We start from the raw sequence: 6,784 nt of genomic DNA on the forward strand, positions 1-6,784 counted from the left end.
AAAACACACACACACACACACACACACACACACACACACACACACAGACACAGTTGTTTGTTTTCAACCTGCCTTCTAGGCACAATTGCTTCCTCCCACCTGGAAAAGTGTGTCCATATTATTCTTTAATTTTTTTTTTTGATTTGGTTTTTTCAACACAGGGTTTCTCTGTGTAGCCCTGACTACTGATAACTCTTAGCTCTGCACCTCCCATCTGCCCTAACTTCAGTTGGCCAGTTGAATCCATGCTACAAACAACAGAACAAAAATTACACAATCTTAGCCAGGTGGTGGTGGTGCACACCTGTAATCCCAGCACTTTGGGAGGCAGAGGCAGGCGGATTTCTGAGTTCGAGGCCAGCCTGGTCTACAGAGTGAGTTCCAGGACAGCTAGGGCTATATAGAGAAGCCCTGTCTCGAAAAAACCAATTCCAAATATATATATATATATAATCCTTTGAGTCATAAATAATTTTCAGAGGAATTCAATATATAGAATTCATATATCACTTATACCACTGCCTTGTGACAAGACTGCAAAATGGCAGTCCAAATTCATTAAAAACCCTAAAATGATATTTTCCAGCTAGGATAATGGAATTAGATGCATATGAAAAATATATAAGCTTTTCAAGAATTTCAATGATGGCCCATAGAGGCACTAGGCTTGAAGAGCTTTAAAGAAGTAATGATGACCCATGGGTTACATTCGCCATATGTAAAACAGATAATAACTAGGTCATGCAAAATTGTAAAATTCTAAAAGATTGGAGAGATCTGATGACAGACATCTTAGACCTCAGCTATAATGGCTAACATGGTTTGAACGATGAAGCTTCAGGTATGGAGCAATGAATCAGAATCAGAGGTATTCATACTGTCAAAGATCAGGAGAAGGTCAGTATTCTGAATTAAAAGTAAAGATTATGTTTGATGATGCCATCTTAGAACAATGTCATACAATAACTTTAAATGCTTGGGACAAGGTTGAACAACATCAATGATCAGAATCATACAAAGATAAACCCAGGATTCAAAAGTAATTTTCACTGACTTTTTACAAGCTTAACTACAGCTCTAAATAGAGCAACATCAGACACTCTGTGAAATTTTAGTTGAATCTTTAGCTTTTTTTTTTAAATTTTTTAAATTTTTTTGTTTTTCGAGACAGGGTTTTTCTGTGTAGACCAGGCTGTCCTGGAACTCACTCTGTAGTGACAGGCTGGCCTCGAACTCGGAAATCAGCCTGTCTCTGCCTCCCAATTGCTGGGATTGTTTGATTGTTTGTTTTTTGGTTTTTCAAGACAGAGTTTCTCTGTGTAGCCCTGGCTGTCCTGAACTCACTTTGTAGACCAGGCTGGCCTCGAACTCAGAAATCTGCCTGTCTCTGCCTCCCAAGTGCTGGGATTAAAGGCGTGCACAACCACTGCACAGTGAATCTTTAGCTTTTGAAAATGCTGATGATGAAGCTGGAGAGATGGCTCAGCAGATCAGAGCACTGACTGCTCTTCCAGAGGTCCTGAGTTCAATTCCCAGCAACCACATGGTGGCTCACAATCATCTGTAATGAGATCTGATTCCCTCTTCTGGTGTGTCTGAAGACAACAACAGCATACTCATATACATTAAATGAATAAATTAATCTTAGAAAGAAAAAGAGGGCTGGTGAGATGGCTCAGTGGTTAAGAACACTGTTCTTTCTAAGGTCCTGAGTTCAAATCCCAGCAACCACATGGTGGCTCACAATCATTTGTAATGAGATCCGTCACCCTCTTCTGGAGTGTCTGAAGACAGCTACAGTGTACTTACATATAATAAATAAATAAATCTTTAAGAAAGAAAGAAAGAAAGAAAGAAAGAAAGAAAGAAAGAAAGAAAGAAAGAGAGAAAGAGAGAAAGAAAGAGAGAGAGAGAGAAAGAGAGAGAGAGAGAGAGAGAGAGAAAGAAAGAAAGAAAGAAAGAAAGAAAGAAAGAAAGAAAGAAAGAAAGAAAGAAAGAAAGAAAATGCTAATGATGAATGCAAAAAGGCTGTTAGACCTTTAAGGGCCAGTTCTGCACCTATTTATAAATGGATTAAAACTACTGAGGCTATTGAGTCTAATGCTCATAACTCAAATGTGGATGTGGTTAAACACCAATTACAAGAGATACAAAAACTCAAAATGGGGGCTGGTAAGATGGCTCAGTGGTTAAGAGCACTGACTGCTCTTCCACAGGTCCTGAGTTCAATTCCCAGTAACCACATGGTGGCTCACAACTGTCTGTAACAGGATCTGATACCCTTTTCTGGTGTGTCTGAAGACAGCTACAGAGTAGTCATAAAATAACAAAAACAAAAACAAATCTATTTAAAAAACAAAGTAAACATGTCAAAATGGCCATTGCTATAGCTATAAAAGATCCATTTCCTAAAGGACTGTAGACAAACAGCTCCTAAGAACAAATTCTTCACTAACAATAATGTGGCTATTTCAAAGGGTGTCTACACAGATGCAAGGAACTGGGACACTGTCTCAGGTAAAACGAAGTCTGAAATGGATTAAAGGCATCGGACCAGAAGGTCAAGTAGGAAAAGTAAAGCCATATGTGGCAAATACAGCCATAAATTTATAGGGAAGAGATCTGTTACTACAATGGGAAGCACAGATTAATGTTCCTCCAACTTCAAAGCCAAATTGTAAAAGAGATGTTCTCAATAAAGATATTAAAAATGTTGCCAAAGGCAGTTACAGACTGACCAAGCTGTCCATAAGCAGGACACAGCAGAAGTTGGCTCTCCAAGTGTAAAGGGGGAGGGGGGAGCACACCAACTGCTCTACCACTAAGTTGGTTAACCAGCACGCCTGTCTGGGTAATCAATGGCACCGAAATGAGGAAAAGTCACCGGCGTTAGAATAGTTGCTGTTTCTCAATACCTCCTGAGAAACAAGATAGAGATTTTCTTCCACTGTGCCCACATTTAACCACACCATGCCAACTAAGTGGTATTCATTGGAAAGTCTTGCCACAAGGAATGTTATACAGTCCTGCCTTGTGTCAATACTATGTTCAATAACCCTTAAAAAATAAATCATGGGGGGGGGCTAGAAAAGGGGAAGTCATTTGAAATGTAAATAAATTATATCGAATAAAAAAATAAATCATAAAGTTTCCTCAGTCTATAATTTATCATACTATGGATGATATTTGACTGGTTGATTCAGATGGAGATGCCTTAGAAAAAATGTTTTCTTAAGTAAGAAAATTTTGCCTTGTTAGGAATTTCAGATTGTTCCTGAAAAAAAAAAGAATACAAAGAGAAGATTTCTATTAATTACCTTGGATATAAGATAGATCTACAGAAAATCCAGCCAAAGAAGGTACAGATCAGAAGAGAACAATTACAAACTCTTAATGATTTTCAAAAATTGTTGGGAGATATTAATTGGCTAAGGCCCACAAGTGGATTAACTCCTCAAGAGCTAAGCAATTTATCTCAAACCTTACAAGGTAATTCAGACTGAATAGTCCAAGAAAATTACCAGTTGAGACTGAGAGAGAATGGCTATGGTAAGAAAGAGATTATAGGATACAAAGGTGGACCATTTGGATATACCCTGGATTGTATTTTAGTTATTTGCCTTCTATTTATTCTCCCATAAGAATTCTTATACAGAGAGATCATATCTTAGAATGGATATAAAAAAAATTTAAAGCCTATAGGAAAGATTTCTGATTTGTTTGTAAAGGGGAGAATAAGACTTTGTCACTTAGCAGGAATAAACCCAGCAGAGATTGTAGTGCTTCATACTAATGCTGACATTACTTCATTATGTGTAGTCAATGAGGAGTGACTAAAAACTTGTAATAATTGTTTTGAGAGAAATTAACAACAGATGCCCCCAAAACAAGCAACTTCAGTGAAAAGAACTAATAAGATTCTTCCTTGTATAGTGAGAAGAGCACCAATTTTTAAGCTCCTACCTTTTATACAATTCCAATAAATGCCAATAAATCAGGAATAGCAGGTTATAAATCAGAAAGTATAAGTAAAATAATATAAAATCTACAGGCTTCCATTCAGAAATCAGAACTCTGTGTTATGTTCATTGTGCTGTTGGCTTTTTCAGAACTACTTCTTCTTTTTTATTTATTTATTTATTTATTTATTTATTTATTTATTTATTTATTTATTTTTGAGACAGGGTTTCTCTGTGTAACCCTGGCTGTCCTGGAACTCACTCTGTAGACCAGGCTGGCCTTGAACTCAGAAATGCGCCTGCCTCTGCCTCCCAAGTGCTGGGATTAAAGGCATGTGCCACCACTTTAAGCTCCATACATAAGCTTTAATGTATGTATGTGTATATATATATATATATATATATATATATATATATATATGCTTTAATATATATATTAAATATATATAAATATATATAAAACCATATTTGATCGCATACAGGTTTGCCAAGACCATTAGCCTTAGGACATGAGGGGATAGATAAACTATTAATAGAAAATGTAGGGCTGGAGAGATGACTCAGAAGTTAGGAGCACTTGACTGCTCTTCCAGAGGTCTTGAGTTCAATTCCCAGCAACCACATGGTGGCTTTCAATCATCTGTAATGCGGTCTGGTGTCTTCTTCTGGTGTGTCTGAAGAGTGTGTGCTACAGTGTATTCACATTCATAAAAAAATAAACCTTTAAAAAAATAAAGGAAAAAAAGAAAATGTATTAGAGGCTTTGAATTCCCATAAAAGACATCATGTAAATAGTAGAAGTTTAAAGAAAAAAAATTGCTACAATGTGACAATAAGTCAAGGAAATTATAAAGAATTGTCCTATTTGTTCTTTGTATAATCAATCTCCAATACCTTCTGAATAACCCTAAAGTTAATCAAAGAAACAAAATTTGGCAGACAGATGTATTCCATTTTGCAGAGTTTGGAAAACTAAAGTATGTGTGTCATACAGTTGACACCTATTCAGGATTCCAATGGAATTCTGAAGAAGCTGATTATGTAATTATACATTTATTAGAAGTGATGGATATATTAGGAATATCTTCACAAATTAAAGTCATAATGCTCTGGCATATGTATCTGATAAAATATAGCAGTCATTTAAATACTGTAACATAATGCATATTATGGATATACCTTGCAATCCTACAGACAAGCAATTGTGGAGAGATCTAACAGGTCTTTAAAAGAAATGCTCACTAAACAGAAGGGAAATATAAGAACTCTCAAAGATAGAATAAATAATGCTTTATTAACTTTAAATTTTTTAAATGTCAATGAGATAGGTAACACAGCTGCTGAAAAACACTGGGTTTTAGGAAGGACTGCTGAATTAAACCAGCCTACATGTTTTAAGTGTTAACTTCAGAACGGATGTCAGGAAATGTGTTGTGTTGGGGGACAGGTTATGTGTTTGTTTCAATAGGAAAAGAAAAGCTGTGGATTCCTTCAAAATCAGTGAAGATTAGATTTCACCAGACCTGAAACTCTTGACTGCAGATAAGAAGGAAGCGACCAAAAAGAAGAACAACGCGTGTGATGTGAGTGCTAAAGCCTCCACACGGAAACAACGCTGAGACTGGCTAAGACTAGAAGATCTCAGCTGTGCAGTGGTGGCGTATGCCTTTAATCCTAGCACTTGGGAGGCAGAAGGAGGCAGATTTCTAAGTTCAATCCCAGCCTGGTCTACAGAATGAGTTCCAGGACAACCAGGGCTACCCAGAGAAACCCTGTCTCAAAAAATCAACCAACCAAACAAACAAACAAAACAGTATCAGAAGAATGGTAGACAACCGACAAGGTGCTCACATTCTCCTTGTCCTCCAAATCGTGTTCTAACACGACTCACTGTATAGTGGCCAAGAACACTGGGCCCTTCATTGACCAGAGCCTCTCTCTTTTTTTTTTTTCTTTTTTTTTTCTTTTTTCTTTCTTTTTTATTCGATATAATTTTTTATTTACATTTCACATGATTTCCCCTTTTCTAACCCCCCACTCCCCAAAAGTCCCGTAAGCCCCCTTCTCTTCCCCTGTCCTCCCACCCACCCCTTCCCACTTCCCTGTTCTGGTTTTGCCGAATACTGCTTCACTGAGTCTTTCCAGAACAAGGGGCCACTCCTCCTTTCTTCTTGTACCTCATTTGATGTGTGGATTATGTTTTGGGTATTCCAGTTTTCTAGGTTAATATCTACTTATTAGTGAGTGCATACCATGATTCACCTTTTGAGTCTGGGTTACCTCACTTAGTATGATGTTCTCTAGCTCCATCCATTTGCCTAAGAATTTCATGAATTCATTGTTTCTAATGGCTGAATAGTACTCCATTGTGTAGATATACCACATTTTTTGCATCCACTCTTCTGTTGAGGGATACCTGGGTTCTTTCCAGCATCTGGCAATTATAAATAGGGCTGCTATGAACATAGTAGAGCATGTACAGAGCCTATCTATTATCCACAGGTATTGAAGGGTGTTCAGGAATGGGGTTTGAAACAAGAACTGTATTTGACTGGGAAAGACTGGAAGATCTGTGACTAATTAATATAATGTCTTGTTGGCTACAGAGTCCTCAGGACTTAGTATTACATGCTCTCTTTTTATATGACATGGATGGAAATTTTTATTAAAGTTTGGTTATACAATCCAAATGGACTTACAGTCTTTGATGCCTGGCCTGCTCAAACATGGAGCAGAGAATCATCTTTAGCTGATGTGTGCACACTGCACATTCCATACATATGTTAATACAGAGATGTAGATCACCTTTAAAATTTTGTGTGTGT

This window comes from Apodemus sylvaticus, chromosome 4 (assembly GCF_947179515.1).
Source record: "Apodemus sylvaticus chromosome 4, mApoSyl1.1, whole genome shotgun sequence".
NCBI lineage: Eukaryota > Metazoa > Chordata > Mammalia > Rodentia > Muridae > Apodemus > Apodemus sylvaticus.